This window comes from Xenopus tropicalis, chromosome 6 (assembly GCF_000004195.4).
Source record: "Xenopus tropicalis strain Nigerian chromosome 6, UCB_Xtro_10.0, whole genome shotgun sequence".
In the NCBI taxonomy this organism is placed as follows: Eukaryota; Metazoa; Chordata; class Amphibia; order Anura; family Pipidae; genus Xenopus; species Xenopus tropicalis.
Window position 1 is genome coordinate 83,940,411 of NC_030682.2, and position 13,315 is coordinate 83,953,725.

Sequence of the window (13,315 nt, forward strand, 5' to 3'; positions counted from 1 at the left end):
TTCAGGTCAGGACTTTGACTAGGCCACTCCAAAGTCTTCATTTTGTTTTTCTTCAGCCATTCAGAGGTGGATTTGCTGGTGTGTTTTGGGTCATTGTCCTGCTGCAGCACCCAAGATCGCTTCAGCTTGAGTTGACAAACAGATGGCCGGACATTCTCCTTCAGGATTTTTTGGTAGACAGTAGAATTCATGGTTCCATCTATCACAGCAAGCCTTCCAGGTCCTGAAGCAGCAAAACAACCCCAGATCATCACACTACCACCACCATATTTTACTGTTGGTATGATGTTCTTTTTCTGAAATGCTGTGTTACTTTTACGCCAGATGTAACGGGACACGCACCTTCCAAAAAGTTCAACTTTTGTCTCGTCGGTCCACAAGGTATTTTCCCAAAAGTCTTGGCAATTATTGAGATGTTTTTTAGCAAAATTGAGACGAGCCTTAATGTTCTTTTTGCTTAAAAGTGGTTTGCGCCTTGGAAATCTGCCATGCAGGCCGTTTTTGCCCAGTCTCTTTCTTATGGTGGAGTCGTGAACACTGACCTTAATTGAGGCAAGTGAGGCCTGCAGTTCTTTAGATGTTGTCCTGGGGTCTTTTGTGGCCTCTCGGATGAGTTGTCTCTGCGCTCTTGGGGTAATTTTGGTTGGCCGGCCACTCCTGGGAAAGTTCACCACTGTTCCATGTTTTTGCCATTTGTGGATAATGGCTCTCACTGTGGTTCGCTGGAGTCCCAAAGCTTTAGAAATGGCTTTATAACCTTTACCAGACTGATAGATCTCAATTACTTTTGTTCTCATTTGTTCCTGAATTTCTTTGGATGTTGGCATGATGTCTAGCTTTTGAGGTGCTTTTGGTCTACTTCTCTGTGTCAGGTAGCTCCTATTTAAGTGATTTCTTGATTGAAACAGGTGTGGCAGTAATCAGGCCTGGGGGTGACTACAGAAAGTGAACTCAGGTGGGATAAACCACAGTTAAGTTATTTTTTAACAAGGGGGGCAATCACTTTTTCACAAAGGGCCATGTAGATTTGGAGTTTTTTTTCTCCCTTAATAACGTAAACCTTCATTTAAAAACTGCATTTTGTGTTCAATTATGTTATCGTTGACTAATAGTTAATGGTTTTTGATGAGCAGAAACATTTAAGTGTGACAAACATGCAAAAGAATAAGAAATCAGGAAGGGGGCAAATAACACTGTATATATATATATTTTTTTTTTTTTTTTTGATAATGGGTCAGTGCAGAGGACCTCTTCCACCAGCACACCCTTACCTCCACCAACACTAGACTCAGTGCACAGCCTAGAGAGTCGGCACTCTCACAGTAAATAAAAGTTCAAATAAAAAGGGCAACCATTTGGGAGTTATAACCTTGAAAGCTAACAAGTTGCAGGTAAAACTCAGCCCCTGTGTAAAATTTATAATGAAGCAGTAGAATTCTTAATGAATCAAATGAAATTGAGATTAGGATTGGCCAGACCAGGGAGGACTTTGACATAATTGCCATCTTGAATATACTGCAATACATGGATAAACAATCTGGCATTTCCTAGAAGCTAATGCACAGAATGTATTAAAGTCCTATATATATATTAATAATGGGTGTGTGGAGTTCAGAGGAACTCTTTTGTCTGTAAATGAATTTTGTGGTCACAGCCTACCTAATGGTTTAAAATTTAGTGATGAGCACAACTTTCCCTTTGAAGCAAATATATATATACATCCATAAATACCACCTCACATCACTACAAAGATTGCCAGCTTCATTCTGTACAAAAAAACTAAATCTATCTGTCAAACTGCTATATTAGCTTGCTTTACTTATTCATAGCATGATATACCCTCAGACTGCAATGGACATTGCCCCTTATTGCAAAATGTTCTTGCCATTAACAAGTTATTATGTTTTAACCAAGGATCTCTTAGAGATTTGTGTTCACTTGCTGTAGAACGTATATAATATATTTAATATATACAGAATATTGTTTTCAAAAGAGTATTGTTTCAGCACAATATGCTTGTAAGCTTTGATCACAATGCTAGAATTTAGAGGCAAGGATTTTTAACAGGTATTTAGGTAGACATATAGAGCAATATGTTTTGAATTAAAAAAAAAAAAATCAGTGAAAAAACAAAATCATGATAATTATGTTATAGCGTATTACAACAATACATACCCTTTTATGTTTGCATTGGAATGTGACATAGCTTAAGCTGACAGGTCTGTTATATTCTACATGCAAAGCTGACAAAGCAATCTGCCTTGAACCCTGTGGCTATAAAAATATGTTTCTTTCTTTGCTTCTACAGGATTTACGTTTAGCAGCCACTTTTCAATGCCACCAGGACTGCAGGAGATGTTGAGTAAGATTTCCTATTATTCATATAGTGCTGTATATAAATTCTGAAGTTTAAAAATTAAACCACTATACAAAGGGTATTATACATTTATTTTCTCTTTCTAGGAAAGAGGAACTTGAAATGTACTTATTTTCCATTTGTATTAATTCCCCATGATTTTCTATTATAAGCTGATGATGCTGATTTATCCTTACCTAAGCTACCACTGTCTCATGGACAGGCCAGCCACATATAAAGCTAAATTGCCCATTATTAAAAAAAAGAAGGAGCATTTCCTCACAACATCAGTCATAAGGGTGATTACCAGAAGACAGATGGTTTAAAAATGGCTAAATTATCTATAAACAGGGAGGTCCTTAGGGATGCGTCTTTCCCTCAAGCAATGACCACAGGGTCTTGTGTTGGTCGGGTGCCTAAGAATTCTTTTTTATTATTATTTAGGGATGCACCGGATCCAGGACTCGGTTTGGGATTCGTCCAAATTCCGACTTTTTGTCACATAAACACAGAAGTAGAACATTTTTTGCCACGCTCTGATAGTGTTGCTGCTGTTTGCATCTTCCATATCATCATTTACATATGAAAATTAGGATTCAGATTCAGTTCGGTATTCAGCCGAACCAACATATTTGTAATACACCATAAATCCCTCCCTTTCCTGAACCGCTCCACTGCCTGATTATCCCTTATAAGGACAGGGCCACCTCTACTCTACCAATTGCCCTACCCAGTCCACCCATTGCCCCAACCTTTCCACCCATTTCCCGACCCTATTATCTCCCAACCCACCTCTGATCCGAAGGCCAGTATCATGAAACAAAAAAGTGGCAACCTTAATGCCCCATAGAACTTGCAATCTAAAAGAATCATAACAAAAATTTTTACTGAATCAACTAAACCTTTTTGGCAGTTCAAAATATTTATAGTCAGTAACATTCATAAGATTAACATGCTTAACACATGATTTGGTTACATACATCCCGTAGGTTTATATGCTGAACCCTCCTTCATTAGAAGAGTATGAGCTTTTCTAATCGAGGCAGGTTTAAGACTTTTTAATATTATTATGTCTTTGTGTTTATTTTTCTTTTTATGTATGAAACACAGATTGAGGTTTTGACTGGCCTTTGTCACAATGAGCTTCTTTTAGTTGCATCTTTACTTCACTTCTGTTGCCTGTAAAACAATCATACTATGAATAGGGGGCTGTCCCTAGTACAGTAGCTTGGTACATGATAAAATGTATTAATACTGTAACCCCCATATGTAATAAAAGTTTTTTAGGTGCAGTAACCCATAGCAACCAATCAGCAGGTACCAATTACTGACCACCTGTTTAAAAACAAACATCTTATATCTTACCATGAATTACTGAGTCTGGATAGACTTTATGACAGATGTAGGTAGGTGTCATACACAACACTGGGGGGTTGGGGCCAGTTATATCAAAATCCAAAAAAGTTTTATAACCCTTGCTTGATTTACCTCATGTGAGACATCCTGAGTGTCGTTTTTTTATTTTTGTTTTCTGAGCATTCATTTCTTAAATGTTTTTAATTGTGTTTCTGTGTAGAAGTACTAAATAAGTACCCTTTGTACAGCGGGTTTGGAAAATATGAATTAAACACAGGTGATACACTAAGGGGCACATTTACTAATCCACGAATAGGGATGTAGCGAACCTCAAAAAAAAAGTTCGCGAACCTGTTCGCGAACTTCCGCCGAAAATTGCGAATATTCGCGAACTTTGCGAACCCCATAGACTTCAATGGGAAGGCGAACTTTAAAAAAAAAAAAAAAAAATTCTGCCCAGAAAACTGATTTTAAAGTTGTTTAAAGGGTGCCACGACCTGGACAGTGGCATGCAGGAGGGGGATCAAGGGCAAAAACCTCTGAAAAATTGACACACGCCGTTTTTCGAAATGATCGGTAATTTTGCGACTTTTTCGTATTTTCCGGCGCTTTCGTAAAGTTATCGTAAGTTTTGCGACTTTTTCGGAGCTTTCGTAACGTTATCGTATGTTTTGCGACTTTTTCGGAGCTTTCGTAACGTTATCGTATGTTTTGCGACTTTTTCGGAGCTTTCGTAACGTTATCGTAAGTTTTGCGACTTTTTCGGATCATTCGTACCGTTATCGTAAGTTTTGCGACTTTTTCGGATCATTCGTAACGTTATCGTAAGTTTTGCGACTTTTTCGTACCGTTATCGTAAGTTTTGCGATTTTTTCGGAGCATTCGTACCGTTATCGTAAGTTTTGCGATTTTTTCGGAGCATTCGTACCGTTATCGTAAGTTTTGCGATTTTTTCGGTGCCGGCGAACCCAAATTGCGAACATCACGAAAAGTTCGCGAATTTGCGGACTTGCGAACACCCGATGTTCGCGCGAATTAGTTCGCCGGCGAACAGTTCGCTACATCTCTATCCACGAACGTCCGAAAAGCGTCCGAATGCGTTTTTTCCGTAATGATCTGTATTTTGCGATTTTTTCGTAAATTGACGCGACTTTTTCGTAGCCGTAATGACTTTTTCGTAAATTGTCACGACTTTTTCGTAGCGTTACGACTTGCGCGAATTGTCGCAACTTTTTCGTAGCCTTCGCGCTGAGTACGAAAGTTCATTCAAGCTTCAGTATCGTGACTTTTCTTGGGCCAGGTTGGAGCTGCAGAGTGCCATTGAGTCCTATGGGAGGCTTCCAAAATCATGCAAAGTCTGAAAGTTTTGCCCGCCGTTTACGAGCACTCAATACGAAAAAGACAATTCGCGCAAGTCGTAACGGCTACGAAAAAGTTGCGACAATTTACGGAAAAGTCGTAACGGCGACGGAAAAATCGGAAAAAATACGAAAAAGTCGCAAAATGTTCGTTTCCAATCCGAATTTTTCCCATTCGGATTCATGGATTAGTAAATGTGCCCCTAAGAGTTTATCAAGAACCATAGCTTATTTCCTAAACAAAGTTTGTGGCTGTATTTCAAAAAGGAAACATCACAAAGGAGAATAAAGCTAATATCAGCATGATTATTTGCTAGTCCTGCAGGAAATCTAGGCCTGTAAGTGCTTGTTTGTGTGCTGTTAGTTTTCTGAAATCATTTTGTTTCCATGCTGACCCTAGTTTTATCATAGTGACAAGAAAATCAAGCCCCACACCCTCGTTCCAAAAACTTCAAATGCCGTGTAGTGTCTGTGAACATTCACTTTAAAAACATATCTTTATATCCTTCTATTTGTGCCTGTGGCAGCAGCACACTTCACATCTGTAGCTGAACAACACATGGTATAAGAGTAATTGACTCTGCTTATTGTCAGTGCTTGGGGTTTTGTCAGTGTCTGCTCTAGGGAAATTGAACAAGCTTGAATATTTGTAATGAATACATTTGAATTAAAATATATAGAATGTACCCACAGTTATAATGTACGAATATGAATATGGCATTGATGAAACACATCACTGTTATTTTTAAATGGTGAATGTAATACAAAACATGTTTAAGTGTAGCTTATGTTGCCTTTTTAAATTTTGAAATATTTAAGAGATTTGGTTGACATCTAACATACAAATTCCCTTTCCTAACTACCGTATATACTCGAGTATAAGCCGAATTTTTCAGCACGCGCCCCCCCCCCCCCCGCCCGTGGACATGCGTGCACGCACGCGCGTCTGCATACAATGGGAGCAGCATTGGATTGTTGCTCACATATTTTCATACGAAGGGAGAGCACACAGAGTCCCAAGCCTACCAACGTGTCTAGCAAGAAAGAAAAGAAGGCAGTTACTAGTTCTTCTCCAGCTCCTGATCAACAAACAAGGTCAATATATCTGTTGTAATCATCTTTGGGAAGAGCACCCTGCTTCTTTTTTTAAATTAAAATGATACCAGGATCAGTAACAACAATGGACATTTCTTAACCAAACCTTAATTTTGCTGCAGCTATCTATCTTGTTTATTACAGCATAATTCAGCAATTGGAATGCCCCACCATTTTGCATTAGAACAACAATACAAATAAGTAAAAGATAGGAAAAAAATTGTAAAGACTTTATGTAAACTGAGTTTATTAAACATTCAGTTTGGGTACATGTTTTGAGTTTGACATTTCTTTTTTTAAAGTTTTAGTTATCCCATACAGAACCTGTTATGCATAGAAAACTGGTTTATAGATCTGCACACTGTTGCTTCTCTTGCTGTATGTAAAAAGGGGGCATTGTTCACTTAAATATCACATAGCATGGCAAGTATTTGATACTCAGTATGGCAGCTTCCTTAGCCTTCCCAAACTGACAGTTAAAAAAAAAATAATAAAAGGTTAAACAATGAAAACTATGAGGCAAACTTTTCTCTCTCCAACTCCATGCTGTTTATGTATTTAACCTAGCCCCATAGTAAAATAATTTCCCACCCTAGGCTAATACTCAAGTCAATAAGTTTATCCAGGTAAAATTAGGTACCTCGGCTTATATTCGGATCGGCTTATACTCGAGTATATACGGTAAATTTTAGAAAACAAATAGAGATAGAAATGAAGATAAAGGTTGTACATGTCCAATAACTTAGCAAAAACTTAGCTGTCCATTTTATATTAACTACTAACTTTTTAGAAGAAACTGAGGTTAATTTATCTGTACAACATTAATATTAAGACTCAAAGATATTAAACTTAGTGGAAAAAGCCAGTTTTTTAATTATATTTCTACAGCTGGAAAGTGATTTGGCAGCTACTGCTTTTCTTTTGCATAAAAAGAAACATTTCAAGTTTTGTAAAAAGGTTTTTCTACCTACAGAGCCAACAATCAATGCAAGGAGAGTGATTATCTCCCGCTTTATTTATCAAAAGAGTGCAGTACAAGGGTGCAGTGTTAAGCACTGCTGCTTTGCAATGCAGGTGGCCCTCAGTTTGATTCCAGCCAGGGCACTATCTGAAAAGAACTTTTTTTCTCTGGGTACCCAAGTTTCTTCTTACATACAAAAATATACAGGAAATTATTTGACTCCTGATAAAACTGACCATAATGTGGGTACATGGGGTCTTTTATATTCTAAGCTCCACTGGGGTAGAGACTGGGGTGAATGATGTATAGTTTCTATAAAGCACTGCAGAATATATATATTAAGATGTATCTAAATATAAAATATTTTTTTACAGGCACAATTAGTAGGTTTACTACTCATGCTAGGGAAACAAGAGTAATTTTACTTGTTAAAAAAACAAGTAACAAGATCGCGTTTAGTAAAAACCTTAATCGCAATGGAAGTCACATTTTTCTAGTCATTTTTACAAATGGGTTTGTTCGCAAAAAAATCAAAAAATAAAATAAAATGTGCAAATATAGCTTCCACTGACTTCTACAGAAGCTATTATGGTTTTAGCTGCTAAACTGTTTCTTTAAATTTTCAAGATTTTTTTTTATGCTAAATCTGTAACATTTGGTAAAATGTGGATGTTCTAGGTGTGTGTTTCTATACAAATGTCTGAAATTGCTATTCATTATTTCATGCAAGGATGGCTGCAGTTGTGTTCAAAGTCACTGCTTGTGCTTAGCACCTGTGCAGCACTACAGTCCATTCAGATAAATTATGAGCAGTGCAACTATAACACTAGGAAACCCTGATGCTACAGCCACCTCAAAAGTGGCAGTAACTAATCGTTTGCAAGGAACTCGCCCATGTTTGAATGCGTCTATTGAAATTGCTTCAGAGCACAGCTCCCCCAGCAGATGCAATGACAGTGGGATTGAAGGGAAAGATTCTGTATTGTGGGTAAGAAACATGGCTGAAAATGCATTTTGCATTTTTTGTTCATAAATGAGCCCTAATAGCTCATACCAATGGAAGTCAACCTAGTGAGGGAATGCACACATAAACGCACACACACTTGGCCAAACCCAACCATGTAGAGGGGATATTAATTAGTTAATTGGAATTGCTTTGTACAGTATATTGTAGTGCATTGTTGCCATATTAAAGCAGCTGTGTATTTTTGCCTATACATTGCTGTATTGTTTATTGTTGCCATAGTAAAGCAGTTTTGTTTCAGAGAAAGGGGAATTATTCTGTTTAGAATAAAATCAAATATTAAAAAAATAATATTTCTTACAAGAAAACAGTATCCAGACTTTTAAAAAAAGAAAGAAAGGAAAAACCCTAATTTTATCAGCTCTAAGAGATTCTTAAATTTGCTGATCTTCAGATGGCAGTTTTGCTAAATTATGCCAGCTGGGTCACGTGTCTTTTAATCACATCTGTTTCTAGCAAATCCTTTCAGTGTTTGAGGGATTTACGACAGGTTGCTAGACTCTTCCTGAAATCAATTAATGAGCAGAACTGTCAACATTAGAAAGCCTGGACAAGAAAACCTCATAATGAGTTAAATAAAGGAGCTTTCTCATATAAATAAATGAATATTATGGATCTAAATCCTTTGATGAAAAAGCAGCAGATTTTTTTCTTTGGGATTATTAAGCTTTAAACTACTCTGCTGATGTATGTTTACCTTACTTTTTAGATTACTGTAGCAAGAACAATTTTTGTTTGATGGCATGAAAATGTTTCACTGCAGTGAGAAAAAAAAGCTTTTTATAGGAAATTCCCTGGCTATATTGGCTACTGAGTATCATACTTATTTCAATGGACATTTGTCGCAGGAACAGAACGGCCATTGGTGTGGCAGGTGCAGCACTCCAGGAGCAGTCGCTTTTAGGGATAAATGAAATGTTAAATCGCAAATTGTACAGCAATTTCCACAGAAGTAAGAATACTGCCAACAAATGTTTTGGCATCTGGGAAAATGTTCTCTAGTAATTAGTTTTATTTGTAAGTTCTCTTTCTTATTTTTGTTACATACAATTTTATCACAGCAATGGCAGGAAGTAGTGGCTTAGTGGGATAAGACACTAATGTATGCTCTTACCATTTAGACTTTTTACTACTGCTTCCTAGTCTGGCCTTTAGTCGTCAGGCTACTTATTAACATACCAGCCAACCAGTATTTTTAAGCCACTTTAACCATTGTGTATCCATTAATATCATAAACCACAAATGTCCATCTTGGGTACCTGTTACTCCATAGCCCCCAGCACCATCCTCTTTTTGTTGTATCTAAAGAACATCATGGAAGCAGCCCTCAATTTATTTTTTTAGCCATTTTTTTCCCTGTTTACATGTATTTTTGTGGAAGCCTAAGAATTACAAGAATTGAAATATAGAAGGAACATGAACGATTGCCTGTGGTGGTTTATATGACTAATAAAGCCTGCATCCTCTTCACATACAAAAGAAACCGTTTGCCTCAGGTAGATACTGGAAATATCAAGGAAGGACCACTCAAAAATAGAACAGTTCCAAGTTTTCCCTACCTAAAGTTCCCCTCTAACACTGAATGAATGTTGAAAAGAGAATTGCACAGAAAAGTTAAGCATGCTTTTTGACAATGGAACTCTATGTGAGCAGGCTTCAACCAAGAAATCATTCAAGATAATTCCTTCCCTTAATAAAAGACACTAAGGAGTTATCAAAGCCCGAATCGAATGTTTAGAAGTACGATTGGCAAAAATTCGGATTAAAAATCGGATAATTTCTAATGTGCGGAAAATATTGTGGTATGATCCGAAAGTCACAACATTTTTGTATCCGAACGATCATAAATGGCGCAAAAACCTTTCTGACTTTGAACCTTCAGTGCATGATTTTGGAAGCCTCCCATAGGACTCAATGGCACTCTGCAGCTCCAACCTGGCCAAAGAAAAGTCACAATACCGAAGCTTGAAGCTTTGGAATGAATAACCAAATTTTCGTAGTTGTTGCGACAAATACGATTTTGTTGCACAAATTGACGCAAAGCACAAAAAAATTGCATAAGTTAACGAAAATATTGTAGAAAATACGCAAAGTTCTATAAATTAGAAAAAATAAGAATTTTTTGTAATCGTACCCATAAATAAGCCCCTAAGTTTGCCTGTAGCAGCCATATATAGCAACCAAAAGGATGTTTGCTTTTAAACAGAAGACTAGTCAATTCCACCTGCTAAATGGTTGCTATGGGTTATTGCACCTGGGCAAAACTAGTGGCTTTTATTACATAACCCCTTGTGTTTTATCAGTGTAATTTTTCTTTAAAAAGTTAAAGTAAAGGGGTGCTTTAGTAATAAATTATAAATTCTACAGGGATAAAATCTCTTGGGAGAGCTTATTTAAACCATTCTTTTACCTTAACTGAAACCTGTTATTTAAATCTAGAAAAACAAGTCTTTGGAAACAGGGAATATGTTCATTCTGATGGTTAAGATATATTTAGTAAGTTATATCGTGAAGCACGATTTAAAACTAGCTGGATTGCTGCTGGTTGGACTTCCTATCATTAGCTTGAAATGTTCAAGAACACCAATGGAGAATGATAGAAAAGTACCAGCTTGCAGAAATGTACAGTACAAGTACCAGTAGATATGTTCTCTGCTTTTCTTAACCTTTTCTTCTAAGCACTGTTGGAAGACTCTTGACTTGGTTGGAAGCTTCTAGAATAAAGATACATGATTGAAATCCAGTGCAGTACCTCTTATTTTAACAGAATATGAAGGCATTTACCTTAAGAAATTTGTAAAGGTGGCCATACACGCACCGATATTATCGTACGAAACCTGACCAAAATTCTCCCTTCAGAGCTGAATCGGCAGAAGGAGGTAGAAATCCTATTGTTTCTACCTCCTTACCTGCCGATTCAGCCCTGAATGGTGTGTGGCGGATCTGACGATGTTTCGTGCGACCGATGGTCGTACGAAACACCGTCGGATCGCCACGTGTATGGCCAGCTTTATTCAGAAATCTCTCTAATAGTGTAATCAATTTACCACTATGCGCTATTTAAACAGACAAGTCACCATTTTGGTATGAAACATAACAAAAGTAGTGTAAAGGTGATACCTTTATTGGCTAATAAGGTAATCATCAGCGCAAGCTTTGACAGCTCTTCAGTTCCCTTTTCCCAGCTCATGCATTTTCTCTGTAATAATAAGGGCTTGTACACAGGACAGTTCCTATATGCATTTGCCTGCCATGCATTTCCCACAAATTCCATCCTTCGGTATGTGTCTGTACTGATACAGGCACATGTAAGCACCGAACGGAGATGGAATGCAACATTCTGCTCTCCATCTGTGTTTGGCTCTTACAAGCAAATAATGAAATAATGCATTCCTTCCTGCACTCCCCTGCAGTGGAACTCAGAGGACCGCACAACAGGGAAATGCAGAAAGGTACATTCCTATGTACAAGCCCTAAGGAATTATCCATCCATGCAGGGTGTTTTGGTACCTGTGGTATGTCATACTGTGCTTTATACTTTCTACCTGTGGTATGTCCATACTGCGCTTTATATTTTGTACCATACACAGATGGAAGATACAATGCTTCCCACTGCCTTGCATACAGATTAAGGGGAAGTTCCAGGAGACACCCATCTACTGCACCTTTTGCATGCAGTGAGGTGCCATTCTAGCACACCACATGGGACAAATTGCAAAAAAGGGCATTTTGTGTTTGGTTTTGGCACATTGCAAGTTTCCTTATGATTATCAAATTAGGCCCCCAGATGCCTATGTCACCCACAGTTTGCATGTAGTGTATTATTTTTTTAATTTGTACAAAAAAATGTCCTTTATAGATATGGAGGTAGTTTCTTATCTTGTTTTGCTAAAAAGTTTTGCATCTTATCTCAGCTTTTCTTATAATATATCCAAGATAACAATTTCAGCTACAAATTCTGGCAGGGTATATGGACCAATTTTGGTGTAGCATCATTACTTCATCTTTTGAAAAGAAAGCCAATGTCTTGATTACTCCAACTCCACTTTTTCCTAGTTGGAAGCTTTATGCACAGCTATAAAGAGCAGCAGCAGCAGCAGCAGATTCTTTTCTTTACAGTGTGATTGTGACAAAACTAACATTGCTGTGACTCTATAAAATGAAAAATGTCAGTCCTTATGTCATTTACAAAAAGAAGAACAAAGGGTAGCTGGAATAAGAAATACAGATCTAATCATTCACAGTCCTTTATATGAAATGTATCTGGAAGCTCGTGTTACATTGAAAATTCACACATGTACACATATGCACACAAGCATACATACATGCACATACACTAACATGTCATATAAAAAACCTATACGACAAAATGATATTAGTTCAACAATCATCATGATTAGGCTGGTCATTTCTCTCAAACATTATGAATATTTAAATGGAAGATGCCCTGTTCAAGTCATTATGTGCTGCTACTTCTTTTTATACATTTTGGTCATCCCCCAGAACGTAACCCATCTAACCACCCTTCTGAGCTTGCACACCCCAAAACAAATTCACACAAAATTCTGGATAGATTTGAAATGCCACAGCTTTTAAAGAATGGTAACCGGTACCCCAAAAATGCTTTCTGATCAAAACTCCACAGGAGTAAACAAGCAAGCTGCCCCCTATGGGCAAGCAAAAGCAGGTAAGCCTCACTCTGCACTGCTACCTTCTGGGACCACTACCCAGGGTGGTGCTGAATTTTATTCTATTGGACTGGAAAATACAAGCCCCAATAAAGGCAGGAGAGTGGAATGATTCACCCTGTGCTGCCAAATATAAAACAGGTGCAGCTCCCTGTCTCCACTTTTTATAAGCTCTTTCTGACCTGCTACTTCCCCCTTCTTTTCTTCCCCATACACCCAACCCAGACACTGTCTCCCCTTCCTTCCTAATCTGGTCAAGGCTTCCCCTTCATTATCCCTATTCTGATGAAGAGAACCTTAATCTTCCTGTGGTCTAGATGTATTTACAGTGATTCTTGGATTTCTTCTATATTGCACCTTTTATTGTATCTTCCGTAATTAGGCACATAAACTAGTACTGTATTGTTGTTTGACATTGAAAGACCAACACATTATCGTTTATTTAAAGTAAAGATTGCACATTTTATCTGAGCAATC

At 37.6% G+C, this 13,315-nt stretch overlaps 1 protein-coding gene across 2 annotated transcripts in view; it reads left to right on the forward strand.

Annotated features, from left to right (window-relative positions):
• cdh6 (cadherin 6) overlaps positions 1–13,315 on the forward strand; it is a 130,142-nt gene that overhangs the window by 23,612 nt on the left and 93,215 nt on the right. The window contains exon 2 of one of the 2 annotated variants that reach the window (XM_002935581.4): positions 2,309–2,362. The exons of the other annotated variant lie outside the window; for it this stretch is intronic. The gene's annotated coding sequence lies outside the window, so the exon portion shown is untranslated. The remainder of the gene's footprint in view (positions 1–2,308; positions 2,363–13,315) is intronic. 2 annotated transcript variants of the gene reach the window in all.